Raw genomic sequence first — 20,367 nt, 5'->3', positions numbered from 1 at the left:
ATCCCAAGCTTCCATCTGGATGACTCAGTATAACGTTCAGACGCTCATCAGTCAGCAACATTCGTCCGGACGAAGAGAACTTTCCGTCCAAACGCCCATCAGTGTCTAGAAACTTTGAACTATTCAAGATTGCATCCGTCCGGACGTAATGGTAAATCGTTCGGCCGCTATTCAGAGTTCGAGAAGAATCCAGCATTCAAGTGCATCCGTCCGGACGACGTGGCAATACCGTCCGGACGCCATTCAATGTTCGACAAGTAATAGGGTTTCTGTCTCAGACACAGTTATGGGAAGACAGTTGCAACCGTCCGGACGATGTGGTATTCCCGTCGGGACGCTATCCTTCATAAGGAAAGTCGTGCAGAAGAAGTTCAACCATCCGGACGTCAGACTCTAGGTCCGGACGCTCAGACCTTACTATGGAAATTGTGTGCAGCGGAAGTGAAATCGTTTGGACGCTAGGGTAACACCTTCCGGACACCCTCTGGTATTTTGATCATAACTTTTTACTCAAATATCGGATTGGGAAGAAAATGGCGTCATCGGAAAGCTAATCAAAAATTATGTAACTTGGTAGTCCAGACGGCCAATAAAAAAGTCTGAAAGGATCTCCGTCCGGATGGAAAGTTAGTAGCGTCCGGACAGCCCACCGAAATTCAAGAAGTTTTTAGAATTGCTTTTCAGACACCGAAACAGTTGACCGTCCGGACGGCCAAGCTGCCGTCCAGATGTGCGTGCCAGAGACTCCGATTCTGATTAGAATTAGGGCTTCTAAAGACTATAAATAAAAGACTTTAGGCATGTACTTTGCACAGAATTCGGTAGTCAATTCCTTATAGCTTAGAGAGGGTGTTTTGGGAGATATTGAAGATCTGCTAGCTCTATAGCTTTTGTCAGTGTGTGATTTGATCAGTTGTGAAGTCTATCTTAGGGGTTGGCCCTAAGGTAAAGGATTCTATTGAAGATCCTTAGAAGCCCTAATTCAAGGTACGATCACTACATCAGGGGTATGTGAGTGCTACTACTTTGTAACTAGCTTTGTCTTCTGAATAGTGAATCTTTTGGGTTTGGCTACCCCGTAGTAGTTTTTCTCTTAATTAAGTTTCCACTTTGTCAACAAAATATTTTTCTCTTTTAATTCCGCATTTAATATTTTGTTGCACACTATTCACACAAACTTGTTAAAATTAAAAGTCATTTAATTTTTCAATTGGTATCAGAGCGGGTACACTCCGTTTAAAGGATTTAATTCCTAAGTGTGAACCTTATTTCTTTTGTGACCTCTATTTTTTTTTTTTTATTGATTACACATTTTATCATGGATTTCTCTCAGTTGTCTGAAGAAAATTAAGATATTGAGCTCTATAAAGTTTTTGCTAAATTGGATAAAATTGTTTCTCCAAAAGAGCTCAAAAAGGTGAAGCAAGAAAAAGAGTCTTTGATTGTTCAGTTATCTGAATCACATGTTTTGATTGACTCTTTGAGATCTGAGTATACCATGCTATTTGACATTATTGATACATTTGAGAATAAATTAAAAGAATCTGAAGATCTCTTGAAAAAAATTCTCAAGTGATAATTTGAAAAGCATGTTTTGTATTCGTTCAGATATTTCTAACAAGCCTGCTTTAATTGTTGATGATATGAGTACTTCTACTTCACATGCTTGAATTAGATTCTATTGATATTAAGCGTGTGATAGTAGATACAGCTTGTTTAGAAAATTCTTGCTTAAATAATCATGTGATGCCAAAGTCCAAGGAATCAGGAACACGAGGTAAGTTAGTTCCTACTTGTCATAATTGTTGGAAAATTGGTCATGTTAGGTCAAATTGTTATTTGTTGAAATCCCACAGGCCTTGGATTAAGCAGGATGCTCTGAGGAAAAGTGAAGTTGAAGATTCTTCCTCATCAAAATATGTCCCTCCGCATAGGAGACATATAAAAGGTAAGGGCAATGTTATTTGTAAGAATGCTAATCATAATTTTGTAGAGAATGTTAAGAAGCATTCCACCAAAAGAAGCCTGCCTACCTGTCATCACTGCAGCATCACCGGTCACATTTGATCCAAATGTCCACAGCTCCAGAAGTCAAAGGTTCAGAGGAAGCTGCCAACAAGAGCTACATCAGGCACTATACTTCCGATGGCTCTTCAAGCTCCACGGCATCAGCAAAAGTTTGTTCCTGCCAATCATAGTGGCAAACCAAAGAAGAACAAATCAAGGCACTATAAGTGGATTGATGAGCCTAATACAAGGTATGCTAAGGAGTATGGCTAACATGGACATGACCCGCAAACCATCTCCACGGGTTAAGCAGGTATGGGTCAGGAATGATGAGACCATTTACCCCTTGAGGGGGAGCAGATTCACCTAGTAAAGGTGAAGTCTCACCATGCCTAGGATTTTGGTTCCTAAATCCTAGTGCATGTCAGGTATGTTTGCATTGCATTGTTAGCATACCATATCTTATTCATGCCTTGCATTTTGTATGAGGAACCGTTTATTCTATCCCCATATTTTTCTCATGTTCTCATGAGAAACTTCTGCATATATTGTTTTGGGGATGACAGTTAAAAGCACGTCGGACAGCTGCTTTTCTGTCTTGGTATTTCTGAACTTCTCTCCCTGAGGACATGTTTGATTTTACCTTATATGCTAGGACTAGATGTCATTTCCTTTTCCATAAGCATGTCTTTGTTGTTTTTGTACTTATTGGTTTTAAACCAAAAAAAAAAAAAAAAAGTTAGGGGAGAAGATGCATAATTTTTATTTTTTTCTTTTGATAGCTTTTCAAATATTGTATATGTTTTTGCCTGATATCTCAACTCATTGTGCATTAATTGACTATGCTTATATATGATTGAGAGTTTATGTCTGATATCTGCTAAGTTTTCCTGTTGCATCTTTAATGATAGATAGTTACTTTCCTCATGCGATGAAAATGTGCACTATCCAAGGCTCCCCTAAGGTACATCATTTTCCTCTCTGACTTCTTGCTTTTGAAAATTCTAATGAGAGAGATATTTTTGATAAGATGGTCAAATTGACCAACATGCTAGTTGAACCTAGAGCCTAAAAATTCTAGCATTCTCTCTAGGTTGTAGCACCAACAAGAATCAAGTAGCAATTCTTTAGTTTTCTGTGTTATATGCTTATATTCACTGCTTCTGTGCTGAATTAGCTTTATGCCTTGTCCTTCATGGTGCAAGTAAAATTTTACCTTGTCCTTCATGGTACAAGTAAAACAATTAGGTGCTGCATCTTAGAGGGAGTGTATCAGATGCGGGTGGCTAGGCCCTAGTATTTTATAAGGTTTGATTTTTGACTGATCTTTCATTGATTTTCTCTCTTGTTTAGAAAATTCGGTTGCTTTAAGTCATCTCAGTGAACTTCATACCTTATTGGGAAAAGTCTTCACACACACACACACGCATTGCATGAGTTGAGTAATCTATTTAAAATTTCTATCTGCAAGGAAATTTGTGCTTATTGAATACTTAACTTTCATTTATAGCTTTGCATATTTTTGCAATGCTATTTGACTGCCTTATCAGTTGATTATATATGCGTGTTCTGAAGGTAACTCTAGGAAAAAATATTTTTCTGCAAATTTTCCTCAAGTTTCAGATTTTCAGTGTGAAGCGTCCGGACGGACCTATTCTTATGTTCGGACAAGCGCAATCTTGTCATACGTTGTCCTAGCAGTAGCCGTTCGGACGGCTTAGTGGCATGTCCGGACATGATCTCTACAGGTTTAAGACTTGCATCTCTTTCTTTGCCATACACATATCTTTGCATTTTTATTGATTTATCTTGTCATGTTGTGTGTTTTTCTCGCGGATTTTTCCCAAGATTTTGGCATTCTCTGCACATTTCTTTTCATTCCATGGTATTTGCTGTATCTTCCTTTGTTCTTTTAAGTTTTTGTGCTTTTAGAATATTGGAATATTTGGTGATTGGAATTTTTTTGAGATATTGTGCATGAAAATCATTTTCTGTCTGTGTGCTGGGTTGATCTTGATATATTTATGCCTTATGAATAGCTGGATTGCTTATATTTTTCTTTGGCATCTATTTGACAGCCGTCTTAAATACCACATTATTTTTGGAACTAACAAGATCTAATGGTATTTTTTGAGATATTTCTAGTTGGTGTTGGTTTAGGAATATGACATTCAGCAGCTCCAAGCATAATGTTTGACAGATGGATCCTTTGGAAAACTGACTGTTGTTGAAGTCGGATGTTCAAAATTCCAAAGGTCTCAGGATTAAGATGAGCTTTTCCCCTAGCTCTTGCAGAGCCTTCTGTAGCATTCCCTCAGATCTGTATCAGTTAGAGGTTCAGTGGTGAATCTCCTCATTTATCTTGCAGACCAGTTGCTTAGAGGATGTCAATTTGCGGATAACCAGTTTCAGGCTTTGCAAAATCAAGAGATTGAAGGTTTTTCAGTCCATGGTTCCCGGCTTCCTGAGCGAGAAGCCGAAGTAGTACAAATCCAGCTTTTTATACGAATTTCTCTCCGTTACTTGATTTCAGTGGATCTGCAGGATTTGGTACTTCGAGGATTTGTTCCTCCCTTTTGGGCCACTTGCGGACTCTTCTCTATTTTCCTACTGTTTTGGATTTTGAACGTTTTTGTCTATGGATTTTGTATACTACTTTTACCCTTGTCCTGTTGAGACATCAAGGGGGAGTATTTTGTTACTGTGGTCTTTCTATACCCTTTTTCCCTTTGAGACAAAAATGGGGAGTATATGTTTGATTTGGACCGGGATTGTACTTTTAACCGGTCAAGTGATTTTTGTTCCTAAATGGCCAAAGGGGGAGTTTTTTAGTTTTTGTGTTGGCTGCATTCTATTGGACAAAATCACTATCATGTACTATTGCTGATTTCACTGGGATGCCGTTTATTTCAGAGTCTTCAGATATTCAAAGTGTATTTCTCTCATATGGAAACAGCCTCATTATGACAAGTTGCAAGTGTCACAAGCTTCAAGAAGGCTATTTCAGTGTTCAAGGAAGATTTTGTGCAGATTCCAACTCATAGAAGTTGGATCCCAAGCTTCCGTCCAGACGACTCAGTATAACGTCCGGACGCTCATCAGTCAGCAACATCCATCCAGACGACGAGAACTTTCCGGCCGGACGCCCATCAGTGTCTAGAAGCTTCGAACTGTTCAAGATTGCATCCGTCCGGACGTAATGGCAAATCGTCCGGCCACTATTCAGAGTTCGAGAAGAATCCAGCATTCAAGGGCATCCATTCGGACGACATGGCAATACCATCCGGACGCCATTCAGTGTTCGACAAATAATAGGGTTTCTATCTCAGACACAATTATGGGAAGACAGTTGCAACCGTCCGGACTATGTGGTATTCCCGTTCGGACGCTATCCTTGATAAGGCAAGTCGTGTAGACATCAGACTCCATGGCCCGGATGCTCAGACCTTACTATGGAAATTGCGTGCAGCGGAAGTGAAATTGTCCGGACTCTTGGGCAACACCGTCCGGACACCCTCCGGTATTTTGATCATAACGTTTTACTCAAATATCGGATTGGGACGAAATCGGCGTCATTGGAAAGCTAAACGAGCGTGCCAGAGACTCGGATTCTGACTAGAATTAGGGCTTCTGAAGCCTATAAATAAGACGCTTTGGGCATGCACTTTGCACAGAATTCAATAGTGAATTCCTTATAGCTTAGAGAGGGTGTTTTATGAAGACATTGAAGATCTGCTAGCTCTCTAGCTTTTGCCAGTATGTGATTTGATCAGCTGTGAAGTCTATCTTAGGGGTTGGCCCTAAGGTAAAGGATTCCATTGAAGACCCCTTTCAGGTAGGAGACCTGGTTGGGAGGCGTTCGTGTTGGGTTACACGTCAGAGTTTAAGGTATGACCACTGCATCAGGACTATGTGAGTGCTACTGCTTTGTAACTAGCTTTGTCTTTTGAATAGTGGATATCCTGGGTTTGGCTACCCCGGAGTGGTTTTTCTCTGAATTGAGTTTCCACTTCGTCAACAAAATATTTGTCTCCTTTAATTCCGCATTTAATATTTTGTTGCACACTGTTCACACACACTTGTTAAAATTTGAATTCATTTAATTTTTCAAAGTGCATTTCCTCATTGATCATTTGGTGGGCTCTTTGGTGGACAAGGGGTGTGTATCGTGTCATTTGAACAACACAAGAACAAAGCCTCAAGTGGTAGAAAGCTTCAAGTTTTTACAAAGCTTCACTTAGGTTAACAATGGTGAAGGAAGACATACATCTAGAAGCATCCTAGGATGAAGGATCTCACTTTCTTCCTCACCAAAAACGTCCAAAGCTTGCTTGGGAGCTATTGGAAAAAGATGAGCCAAATGAGCGAAAGATTAGATTTTTATCACACAAGAATTTCTCATTGCGTCATGACGGGGTTTGCTTTCACACATGTCACGTCACGATGGGCTTTGAATGGGCTTTGCACGTGACACGGTAGAGACTTCTTTGTGGCTGTGTGTTATGTCAAGATGGGCTTTGAACAAAAGCAAGTTGAGACTTCTCTAAGGCTTTGCGTCATGGTGTCGTAGTGACGTGCTTTGGACGGGAGAATGTCGAGACTTCTCTGAGACCATCCGTCACATTTTCGTCAAGACGGGCTTTGAACAGAACATACTAGTAACCACTTAGAACCACCCAAACACTAGACGTTTTTCAGACGAAAACCGTAGGTAATGAAAAGTAATACATGTAAGATTTTGCACACCGAATAAGGCCAACTTCTAAAACCTAATAATCTCCCTCTTTGGCTATTTGGCGACAAAACATCAAAGACCCAAAAAAAAAAAAAAAAAATACAGGGAAAAACATAATCATAAATCGACCCCACCCAATTAAGCCTAACAAACTACTACGAGACCAAGGTAGATCAAATGTGCCATGTACCTGTTCTTTGGAGACCAAAAGTAACTCATTAAAAGCATTGAGATTTGACAATATAAACCACATAAGAAGAGTGTGAAAAGATGCTATAATTCATGCACTAGTTTGAGATACAAATGATAACAAACCAACCATTCTCATAACCAAAATAACAGTTGAGAGAAAGTCAATAAATACAACTGTTTTTCTATTAAGTGTTGCAATTTATTTTCCGAATATATATTGCATGTGCGTTTGTTGTCGGGGGAGGGGGGGGGGGGTTGAACTGTTCCTATGGTTTTAACAAATGTGATACAAGATTCATCTTAATTTTGATGATGCGTAGAAAATAATGATAAAAGAATCTTTAATATTTTGATTGCAGATAAAAAACGGTATGTTTTGTAACCAGTGACGGACCTAGACTTGACAATTTGGAGGGGTCAAATTGAAAACAAAAAATTTAGGGGGGAAAACTAAAAACGTAAAAAAATTAGGGTTAAAATTTTAATTTTAATTTTTGGAAAAAATCTTGGGGCTTGGGGGGGCAACCCCCCCCCCCCCCCCCCCCACTGGCTCCTTAATGGATCCGCCCCTGTTTGTAACATAGCATGGGAAAAAACGTCTTGAGAATTGACAACCAAGTCACGTGTAATGGTTTTCGTCAGATCTAACGCCTAATCTGACTATGGGGCAAACACGTAATTCACTTGTAGTGTAGGGGTACAAGTGCAGCTGGGGTGATACTTTGTAATTAACCCCAGCTTTAAACATGCAGTCATTCCGTGGATGCCTTTCCAAACTATCCACACAATGAAGGCTTGCCATCAGGACAAACTTATTACAATCTGGGCCACGCCTGGCCTTCCGTTTGTTTAGAACTTTATCCCACAAATACCTTGTTTATCTCATCCATATATAAATAACCATAGAGGAGAAAAAAGCCAAAATTATCAAGCAAAATTACAAGAACCAAGAGGAAAGAATCTTAATCCTCTCGCAGCCTGATTTTCTTAGGTTCATGTGAGTCGTTAATTAGGTACCATATGTGTCAGGAACCAATATTATATAGTAAAATGAGAGATTAATTCACATAGTTGGACCGATTTTAGGTTGAAATTGTATCCAAAATGAATATCAATTAACTTCAACCCAAAGACCTATTTTTCAAGGAATTGTTCTTGCCTTTCCTTTACTCCAACTGCTAATTTCTCTGTCAAAATAGCCTGCAAGCGAACAGTCTGATCACGCACAACACGTGAAAGTTGAGAGAGAAAATGTTCACAAACGTAATATCACTACAGATAATAGTGTTAATTTTTATCTTAAATAATTTGAATTAGATATCCCTTTGGAAGAGTGTGCATGTTTCTCAATGAAAAATAAGCCATGACCCGTGCGCATAATATATAATAAACAAATGAGCAAGATGGTAAATAAATTAATAAATAACTAAGGTTTGTATAAAGAAAAAAGGCGTTTCTCACGAGGATCAATATTTTAGATCACATAATGAATTGATTTCCGCCAACTTGAACCAATACGCAAAAGCCAATGAATTGCAAGGCTTTGGTCAAGTCAGATATTAATTGTTTTTTTTGAAGGAGGTAGCTCATTTGTCTCCACCAGTGTCTTTATCGAGAGCTAGGTCAGGGTATAACTCAATTAAATTTGAGAGAAAGCATGCAGTTCTTACCATCTAAGTTCCTTCTACGTGGCTCCCATCGTCTGTTGATTTTTTTTTAATAGAAAGAAGAAAGGTAGTGTAAAAGTCTATTGACCTTATTCATAAAAGACGCCTTAGGAAAGGGAGACTTAACACGCTCCCTTATGTGTAGCACTATTGTCCAAACACGTGTTGCATTAGAGAGGGAGCAGGAGAGAAGGCCCCATTTTCTCTCTAAGACACTTTGAGAGAGGAGGAGCTTATAAAGTGGTTAGATCATGTATTCTTTTGGTCATTGAACAAGTGTTACTTTTAGATTAATTAGCTCTGATACCATGTAAAAATTTTTAAGTAATACTTTTTCTCAAAAGACGCTTTAAGAAATGGAAACACTTTAACGGGTAGCTCATTTGTCACCCATGACACCCACATTTATAAAATTGTTCAACTGTCTAGACGACAATGTTGACTCTAGCTTGTAGTGTTCACGATATTGACCAAACTGTTTCAATTCATGTGGGTGCATGAGACTCTTTTTTTTATTTATTTTTTTATTTTTTTATTTTTTTATTATAAGCATATGGGTGGGACTTTTAAAAACTATTAAATCCGTTTTAAGATGTCTTCATGTCTCTGATTATATAAATAATTAATGTTTGCTTTAACGTTACGCAGAAGCAATAGGAATTTGGATTACACAAATTGTTTAAATATTAACGTTGGGCCTTTGAAGTTCATTAAGCGATCTTTTACTTACCGGTATCGAATTCCAGAGTCATGAACTATAATTTTTTTATTTTTTATTTTTTTTTGGATAAAAACTATAAATAAATCACGTATTTGGTAATGTTGTGTTGTGCACTACTCTACCCAATAAAAATTAGGAAAACGATTTTCATAAAATGTTTTACACCAAAGCAAACGGAACATGCATAAGAGTAAGTTATGTATACTTCGGTTAAGTTATATACTTTCTTAAACTATTAAAAAACTTATCAATCCTAATAACGAAAATACCCTTAATAAAATAAAATAAATAAATTAAGAAACCAGGAATGGCCCACTTAATTTTGCCGGTGGAATTTTAATTGTTAAATTACCACTTGTTTTAAAAGCTAAAGCAGGTAAGAAGAGATAAATTTAATCATTTAACCTACTTTAACACTCTTCTTAATGTGTGGGCTAAAACTACAATTTTTATTTTATGAGGTCTAACACGTGAAATATTTAATTAAAATATGGGGTGAATGACTGAGACAATATTTGAACTCAGGACATTTGACTAACGTGTAGGCTGAAACTACATTTTTTAATATATGAGGTCTAACATGTGGAATATTTAATTGAAATATGGTGTGAATGACTGAGACAAGATTTAAACTCAGGACCTTTGACTAATGTGTGGGCTGAAACTACATTTTTTAATATATGAGGTCCAACGACACGTGGAATATTTAATTGAAATAGAGGGTGAATGACTGAGACAAGATTTGAACTCAGGACTTTTGATTTTGATACCATGTTAAATTAGTACTTGTCCTAAAAGCTTAAATTAGTAAGAAGAGGTAAATTTAATCATTTAACCGATACTCAACTTTATTAAAAGGCTTGCTCCTTCAGTTTATGAGGCTGTGATCGAAAGCAGAGTTACTGAAACAATTTTATGGATTTCCTCCAGCACCGGGATTTTCCTACAATAAAATTGCAGTATGAGGGTGATGCTGAGATGGATGTGGATATAACCGGCATCTTTTATTTCGTAAAGACTGATACATCTCAGGTTTGTTTGGCTCTTGCGCGCAAGTGTCTCCTATGAAGATGAGATTGGTATTATTGGGAATTATCAGTACGTAGAAGAACCAAAGGGTTATTTGTGATAGTAAACTGTACGTACTCCAAGCAGGGATTTGCAGGGGAAAGTTGCAGTTTCATATGAACTGAAGATATGAGAAGATAGGCAAGCTATGATTGGCAATATAATGCAGAAGCATGCAGTGTAGTTTATAGATAGTAATATTGCCCATTCGGAGAAGATGTAAAACATAACGTCGTTTGTGATTTTTTCATATTGTCTCCAAAAGTGTAATAATGCGACCTCCAAATGTGGAGAGCAAGAAGAGTACGAATAGTATATTCATTCCAGAAAATTTTCTTTCAATATTATAAGCTCAGAAATGTGTGAAAAACGGAAGGTATCAAAATGGGGTTCTATTTTCTACGCTTTGTCTACTGCATACGGTTGGCCAAAGGCCACCCCCTTCCCCTAATAATTTTCGTTTTTTTTTTTTTTTTTATTTAGAAAAAAGAAAAAATTATAAGAGTATTTTTGGCTGCACAATGCTTGGTGTGGCGTCACAAATATGTGGCATTGCACAAAGCCAAAGCGGCTAGTGGCATAGAGGAGCAGGCGATCCCATGGAGCACACAACACTATATGCATGATACATTACAAGAAATTGTTTCATTAGCGTCAACACTATTAGCAGCGACCTCAAAGTTGTCAATTGGACTGAATCCTCTCTTTGTGAGGGTTCTTGTATTTATAAAAAAGAAAACCGTAATTACAATGCTGAATATCAGCAATTACAGCAAATCATAAATCAAATAAGGCAACTATAATTAGCCTAATAAGGCAACTATAATCAACCTAATAAGGCAACCTAATGAACCTAATAAGGCAACTATAATTACATAATATAATTAAAGCTAAATATATACAACAAATATTATTTGACTAACATCCCCCCTCAAATTGATACTGGTCGATCAAGAAGCATCAATTTGCCCACAAGGAACTGATGGCATTGTCGTGTCATAGCCTTGGTGAAGACGTCAGCGATCTGAAGATCAGTAGAAACATGAGGAAGAGATATAACACGATTGTCTACGGCTTCTCGAATAGAATAACAGTCCACTTCAATATGCTTAGTATGCTTATGGTAAACAAGATTAGCAGCAATTTGAATGGCACTAGTATTATCAACATGAAGAGGAGTAGACTCAGATTGAGAAAAACCAAGCTCAGCGAGAAGCCCACGAAGCCAGATAATCTTAGAACAAGCAGCAGACATGGCCCGATATTCAAATTCAGTAGAAGATTTAGAAACGCGAGCTTGTTTCTTACTTTTCCAAGAGATCAAAGAATCACCAAGAAACATGCACCAACCTTTGATGGACCGCCGAATATCAGGACATTCGGCCCAATCTACATCATTATAAGAAACAAGGCGAAGTGGAGAGCCAGCCAAAAAGAACAACCCACGACTAGGTGACCTTTGAAGATATCAAAGAAAACGGCGAACAACAGCTAAATGAAGATGGCGTGGAGTTTGCATAAATTGGCTAACCTACTAGACAGCGAAGGAAATATCAAGCCGAGCAATAGTCAAATAGTTCAAGCTCCCTACTAACTGTCGGTACATAGTGGGATCAACAAGAAGATCACCCTCCTCACGTTGATATTTCACATTGACCTCCATAAGAGTATCCATTGGAGGCGAATCCTGAAGACCCGCTAGCCCAAGCAAATCCTGGGTATATTTGCATTGATTCAAGGATATACCTGAAGAATTCGTGTGCACTTCCAAACCCCAAAAATACGTAAGACGACCAAGATCTTTCATATGAAAAGAAGCCTGAAGATTTTGCTTGAGATTGCTAATCAAGGTGAATTCAGTGCCATGAATGACAATATCATCCACATATACAAGTCAGAGAACGAGACCAGCTGGAGTCTTGCACTAAAACAAAGAAGAGTCATAGTGGCTTTGAGCAAAAGATAGGCAAAGCAAAGTAGACCTGAATTTGTCAAACCACGCCTAAGGAGCTTGTTTTAAGCCATAGAGAGACCGCTTTAACTTACACACAACGGAAGATGGAGAAGAAAATAAACCTGAAGGAGGGGTCATGTAGATATCTTCATTGAGAACTCCATGAAGAAAAGTATTTTTGACGTCCATTTGGTGAAGAGGCCAACCTTGGGAGGCGAAAATAGAAATAATCGTAAGAACTATAGCCATCTTTGCTATTGGAGCAAATGTCTCCTCATAGTCCACCCCATATTCTTGCCTGTTTCCAAGTGCAATTAAGCGCGCTTTATACCTGTCCAGAGTCCCATTAGAGCGGAGCTTAACTAAGAAATCCCATTTACAACCAATGGCTTTAACAGTAGAGGGACAAGGAACCACATCCCATGTATGATTGTCCTGGAAAGCCTAAAGTTCTTCATCCATTGCTTTTCGCCAACATTTATATTTAACAGCCTCTGAAAAGCATGTAGGAATGGAAATAGATGGCAAAGTAGTATTAAAAGAAGTGTCATAATCACCATACCGCTTAAGAGGATGTCATAATAGATTGTTGAGGACTAGGCTCGGGAGGCATGGGAGAACTGATTGGACTTGTCTCAGTTGTCATGTCAATCTCAGGAGAAGTTATCGGAACAGTTTCAGATGAAGAATTAGACTGGAGACAGGGCAAAGTTGGTCGACATCGAGCATACACAAGTTTGGGTTTGAACCGGTTAGGTAGAGGGGACAATTCATCAAAACAAGAAAGGATACTAATCTCAGTCAAAGACTCACCACGTGTAGGAAAGAAATATTGATTTTCAAAGAAAACAACATTACGAGATATAAGAACTTTGTTAGCACAAGAATCATAGCAAACATAACTTTTGTGAGAAATACTATAACCCAGAAAGGCACATTTAATAGACTGACTAGAGAGTTTGTGACGTTCATGAGGAGGTAAATGAACAAAGCAAACACATCCAAAAATATGCAGATCAAGATAGCTAGGATGTTAATGGTACAAATGATAATAAGGAGAATCAAAATTCCAGACCTGAGAAGGCAGTCTATTTATTAAGTAAACTGCAGTAGATAATGCTTAAGAGGTGTCGATTCTTTCGTTCCGCCACCCCATTTTGTTGAGTATAAGGACAAGAACACTGAGACACAATTCCTTTGTGATGTAAGAAAGCATGAAACTTGTGGGACATGTATTCTCTACCAGAATCAGACCTCAATATCCTAATACATGTAGAAAAATGATTCTCAATATATGCAACAAAGTTCTAAAAAACAGATAGAACCTCAGATTTTGCCTAAAGAAAATAGACCCAAGTATATCGACTAAAATCATCGATAAATGTCACAAAATATTTATATCGGGCATGAAAAACAATAGGAGAAATGCCCCACACATCATTATGCACAATATCAAAGCATTTAGCAGTACGACTACCATTAGAAGGAAATGAAAAAGTGTTACTCTTACCAAGTTTGCAAACAGAACAATCAAATGGAAAGTATTTAGAAACGTGCTCTTTATTCCCCAACAAACTAGAATTTAACATACGAGTCAAAATAACAGAGTTTGGATGGCCCAATCATTTGTGCCATACTTCATTTGGATTCTTAACTATTAGACAAGCCAAAGATAAACTACAAGGAATAGAAAATTGCAAAGGAAAGAGTCTGCCAACTTTAGGCCCCTTGGCAAGTATCATCCCCGACACTTGATCCTGCACAAGACAACCATCATGAGAAAAATGGACATCATAGTTTCCTCAACTAACTTACCGAACCGAAAGAAGATTATTAGACAGTCTAGGCGATACATAAACATCTTTGAATGACAGATTGATATCTCCTATTTCAGTAATAGCTAAATGATTTCCATTAGCAACTTGTATGTGAGATGAACCATGATATGAACAAACATTGCACAATGCCTCATAAGATTTGGTCATATGATTAGATGCAGCAGAATCAATAAGCCAAGATTTATGCGAGAAGTATTACCTTGAAGCTCTAAGGCGAAAAAAGCGGACATAATCATCTGCTGGACCATCTCAGCGGTAAGACTTGAGGGTCCAGCTGCCGAAGAAGTAGAGGACATCCCTAGAGTAGAAGAAGTGTTCATTGTAGCCTGATTAGTAGTAGCATGGCGATGTGGAGGCCGAGTGGGACAGTATTTGATAAAGTGACCTCATTTCTTGCAGTAGTTGCAAACCTTCTTTGCAGAGTTGGCAGCAAAATGACCAGACTCCTTGCAGTAATAACACTGGATTTAGCGCATATCCTTACCCTTCCTGCTCCCGTAGGCTGCATAGGCAACCGGATTTGGGTTGGCATCTTACTGGAGAGCGACCTATGTGAGAAGACGCTGCTCCTCACAAAATAATTCTCCTAAGCAAACATCCAAAGATGGTGAAGGATCCTGGTTCATTATACTTGACCGAGTAGCCTCAATTCAGGACGCAATTTCATCAGAATTTGATCTCTCTTGCTCTGCTCATGAACACCCTGAATAGCAGGGATAGAGGCAGTAGGTACCTTTGCATAAACTATATCAAAAAAACTGCCACATAAATTCTGAAAACCAGAAAAATACTCCTGAATGGAGAGATTGCCTTAAGTGAAACTAGCAATCTCATATTCCAACTGAAAATGCCATGTTGTATTATCCTAGTGATAAACCTTCAGCAAGTACTCCCAGATAGTCTTTGCAGTCTTATATGTCCGTAAATTGAGCACAATAAGAGGATCAACAGGCCCTAAAATCCAGAACATGACACGTGCATCCTTGACCTTCCACTTGGCCAACTCTTTAGGCTCCGTAGGTTCAGGATCACTTCCATCAATCTGGCCCCACAATTCTTTACCCATAACAAATAAATGAAACTAGAATTCCCAAGTAGAATAATTTTTTCCAGCAAAAGAATCACTAGAAGACATGATGAAATCAATTAAAATTAAATCAGGAAAAATAAAACCTGATCTACCAAAGCACCGCACCACCAAACGTGCAGAAACTTGCACAAAATCTGAAAAGCAACAAACAAATGTCTTCGGGCTAGAATTCCACGCCAAACAGAATTCCAACTTCCGCACAGCAACCGAAAACTAAAGCACAGGAACCGAAATTTTGAAATACGATTTTAAAATTCCCTTTAGCACCGAACAGGAACCGAACTTCCACGCACCATGTCTTCCATGCACAGGACCATGACTTCACACACAGGAACCGAACTCCCACGCTTAGAACACTTCTCCAATGTTTCACCCACACCAGAACCGCACGTACCAGATCATGCTACACTGAACCGCATAACACAACTTCACAGCACCGAATAGAATTCCACGCTTCACCGTGGAATTACCCACACCGAAAGGACCCCTTTGCAACGAAGGGACCGCACCACACCAAACCAAAGAGACTGGATGACCCAGCCGACCACACCAAAAAAAGAAAAAAAAACACACGACGCAGCCGAATAGTAAAAAATAGAACCCTAATTTAGGTCTCATACCATGTCAATTGGACTGAATCCTTTCTTTGTGAGGGTTCTTGTATTTATAGAAAAAAAAAACCGTAATTACAACGCTGAATATCAACAATTATTGCAAATAATAAACCAAATAAGGCAACTATAATCAGCCTAGTAAGGCAACTATAATCAACCTAATAAGGCAACCTAATCAACCAAATAAGGAAACTATAATTACAAAATATAATTAAAGCCAAATATATACAGCGAATATTATTTGACTAACAAAATTCTCCGCTAATAGTCACTTTTAGCAGCAATTTTTATTGGTTGCTTCTACTGAGAGAGTTTTAGTGGAAACATTCCGGTCGCTGCAAATAGTCGACGCTAATAGCCTTTTATTAATGGCGACTTTTATTAGTCGTCGCTAATGAGATGTTATCAGCGGAAATGTCGCCACTGATAATTGTTAAATAGCGGCAATGTTAGGGAAAATATTGGCCTCCTTAGTAGCCAGGCCCAACCCGAACACAAGGCCCATTGGGTCCATTCGACAGGGCCAAAGCGGTTCAAGAGAAAATAATCTATCCAAGCCCGCCAAGATCATCAGGGCCCAACCTGTTCAACTGACAACTGACCCGACTATCCGACCCGGGTACCAATTGACACCTACGCCCGCGTAGATCTCGGGATTACCCGGGATCTAGGGGACGTTGGGCACGAAGCAAATCTACATTGTGCGACTGGAGCTTCACCAGTGACGTCACCCATAAAGGATCGTGCACTCGGGATAAGCAATCATGGACCTGAAATATCCGTGCGCCCGAAGCCATGTCTTCATCAACTACCGATTCCCGTATATACAGGGAATCGATAAACTGCTCCTCAAACTCTATAAATACTTGACCCTTCAGATATTGAGGTACACTGATTATCTCCTTGACATTACTCTGTGCATTTATCCTCAAAACAATACACTTACTTAAGCATCGGAGCGGGATTGTCAGCACCCCCCCCCCCCCGACGCAGCTTTCCCTTGCAGGTACTTGAATAAGTAGCATACGGGCAAATCACTAATCGACACGTCACCTACCGGAATCTGTCTCAACAGAATGGCGCTATCTGTGGGAACGACTTGTGTCGTTTTTCTACTAAAAATACACTATGGTGAACACTAGATTAGAAGCGAACAGAGTGCCCCAGGATGACCGAAATGCTCGGTAGGAAGGAAACTCCAATGGTCCCCAACTTACTCACCTGAATGAACGAATGGAACAGATGGCAAAAAGTATTGAGGATTTGGCTACTATGAATGCCATCCTCCAGGCTTGGGTCCTAGAACTCCATCGGACAGTGACAGATCCAGAAAACCGAGAGGCCCGCGATAGTCACATCTGAGAGCGTCGGGAGGAAGAAAGAAACGAAGGCAACCGAGTTGAGGGGTCCGGGGAGCAAAATGACCGTGAGGAAGAAATTCCCAGAAATCTTCCCCATCCTCAAACCGAGGCCGAAAGGGTGATGCAAGGCATGATCGCCCGGTTAGAACAGAGGTGCAACGTTCTAACCGCAGCTATCCAACGAAACGACAAGGGAAAAGCTTCCCTAGTCGAAAATCTTTTACAAAAAACTACCTCTCCATTCACCGAGAATGTGGCCAATATTCGCCTTCCCGAGAAGTTCAAAATCTCGGAGATCCTGTTCTATACAGGCCTTGAAGATCCTGTGGAGCATCTAGATAATTTATGTTCCCACATGTGATAAGTGCTGAATGTTACACATTCAAGCCCTTTATTTTACATATGTTAAGCTCTTAGTTTTGTTATAGTTTAATGTTTTGTGTTGTTTTTGTGTTTTCTTATATTTTACAGGGAAATCTCACTTTTGGATAGATTCAAACTCCAAATCAATTTTGAATTTAAGGAAAGAGAAGTTGGCAAAAAATTGTTATTCTTGGAAAGAATTCAGAATGAGCACGTCTCAGTAATTTAATGATTACTTTTGGGTAAGATATCTGATTGCAACAAAATTTAAGGCGTTGAAAATCTTAGATAAAACTAAACAAATACGTCAGAAATAGGTTTTTCCTAATTCAGACGTTTATCATGCCAAAATTGTCCCGCAATAAAAGACCGCAAATCTGTACGGATTTTGGAATCCTTTTCCTACTTGGATGGAAATTTCAGAATAGAAAAATACTTGTAATTATTCTATTTGGACTAGAAGTCCTATTTGTAATTGTTCTAGGATTTCTAGAGCATCTAGAGCTTCTCTAATCCATATAAATAGGCCTCTAGCCTTTGAAGAAAAACACACACAAGCTTTGAAGAAGAATCAAAGGCTACATCAAGAAGGAGGTTTTTTCTAGTTTTTATTTTCTTTCTTTTCCTTTATTATTTTCTTATGAGGATGATTTCCATCCAATTTATATGTAACTAATACTTTAGTTAGGGCTCGATTGAAGCCTTAATTATATCTCGTTAAGGTTTTCAATTGGCGCCTTTGCTACAATTCATATATTGATGCTTAACTTGATTATTTCCTAATTTCTTGAATTCCTCTCATGTTTATGCTTGATCATCATATGCATATGGTATGGATTTGTTATTTATGTCAATTTGGATGATCGAGTCCTAGGCATAATAAAGTAACAAAAGAACCCCATCACAGGTTCTTTGATTAATCAACACAAAGACAACCGGAATAGATACCATGTTCCAATCTGAGTGTGTTTATCGATTTCCATAAATTTATGCTTTCTTGAAAAAAAACTAAGTAGATACCATGCTAAATCCTTCAATGAAGAAAAGAGTTAGAGTAGATACCATGCCTAACTCGTTACTTATGGAAATCAATAGCTTTAGGAGAAGATACCATTCCCTTGTGGCTGGTAAGCATTAAATATCAAGTTATGATTGTAGCATTGGCATTGTGAATCTTATTTGAGTATGATTAGCGGTGGATATTGAAGCCCTACCTTATCTCCTATTATATTTCTTCAATATTTTTGTCTCTTTTCTTTTATTAGATCTTATTAATACTTTTATTTCTTTTCACTCATCTTAATTATTTAAGAAATCTTTTAAGTATAATTTACCAATCCTCATGGGAATGATCTCGTATTTGCTTATAATACTATCATTTTGATCTTGTGCACTTGCGAGTAAAACGTACAAATATTTATCTATTTATTTAGGTAGATATTTGCACAACAACATGGACCTCCACCGAACACCCGAGATGGTGGCCTGCCGAGCCTTCCTTCTTACCCTCTCGGGCAATGCCAGCGATTGGTTCAGGAATCTTCCGCTAAACTCCATTCGTCACTTCGACAACCTCGGAAGGGTATTCCTAATGCAGTTCATGGCCGGGAGGGTCAGAAGGAAGCCGTTCGGATCCTTGATGTCATTACACCAAGGACCCGAGGAGTCTCTCAGAGACTTCTTCATGAGATTCAACCAGGCGAGGCTCGAGGCTGAGACAGCAACCGATGACTTCATATACAGAGCCTTCTTCCAGGGAATTCGAAAAGATGGGGCTCTTATGGCTGATATAGCCCGAAAGCCTCCACAGAATCTAGACGGCTTCATGAATAAAGCCGAGAAGTACATCAACCAGGAGGAAATGCTCAGAGCCCTACTAGGATCCGAGCAGACTCACCCATCCACCTCTGAGAAGAAAAAGAAGAAAAAGGATCCTTGAAAAGAAGAACGTAAGCGTATTCCGGAAGAAGAGGAGGCCAGGCCAAAGCGAGACCGAGAGTCGCTCAGAGGTCACAAATGGATCATGGATGTTCTCCTGGAGATAAAGCGAGACCCTATATACCGAAAGCCCAGGCTAGTACTCGTAAACCCGAATTCACCATATGCAGACCAGTATTGTGCTTTCCACGATACCACCGGGCATCGTACCGAAGCTTGTATTTCCTTGAGAATCCTGATAGAACGTTCCATAGAGAATGGAAAGCTTGTCCGATTCCTCGCGAATCAAAGAATTCTACCGGACCCAGGGCACAGTAACCGACCCTGGGAAAATTACAATCGGTTCCACCATAATCAAAATAATCCTCGAAATGATCGAGGAAGAGATCAGGAAAGGGGCAGGGAACTAGAACGCAGGCCAGATCCTCGAGTCGCACGAGAGAGAAGCAAGAGTCGGGCCCTACCAGCACCACAGGAAAACCTTCCAGAAATACAGACGATTTCGGGGGGTTTCGTCGTCGGAGGAAAGTCCAGCTCGGCTCGGAAGGCATATGCAAGGCAGATAAGGGATTTCGAGGTATACTCAGTGCAGAAACCTCCAAAGTCCCGAAAACGAGATTCCCAGGTGATCGGGTTCTCGGACGATGATTATGCAGGGGTATCTCTCCCGCATACTGACGCTTTGGTATTAAGCTTAGCTATTGCCAACCACAAGATTCACCGCATTCTAATCGACACGGGAAGCTTGGCTGACATCCTCTATAGGTCAGCCTTTGAGCTCATGAAGATCGATTGAAGAAAAGTGATCCCAGCTAGGCA

The sequence above is a fragment of the Alnus glutinosa genome, chromosome 12 (assembly GCF_958979055.1).
Source record: "Alnus glutinosa chromosome 12, dhAlnGlut1.1, whole genome shotgun sequence".
In the NCBI taxonomy this organism is placed as follows: domain Eukaryota; kingdom Viridiplantae; phylum Streptophyta; class Magnoliopsida; order Fagales; family Betulaceae; genus Alnus; species Alnus glutinosa.
This window is presented reverse-complemented; position numbering follows the sequence as displayed.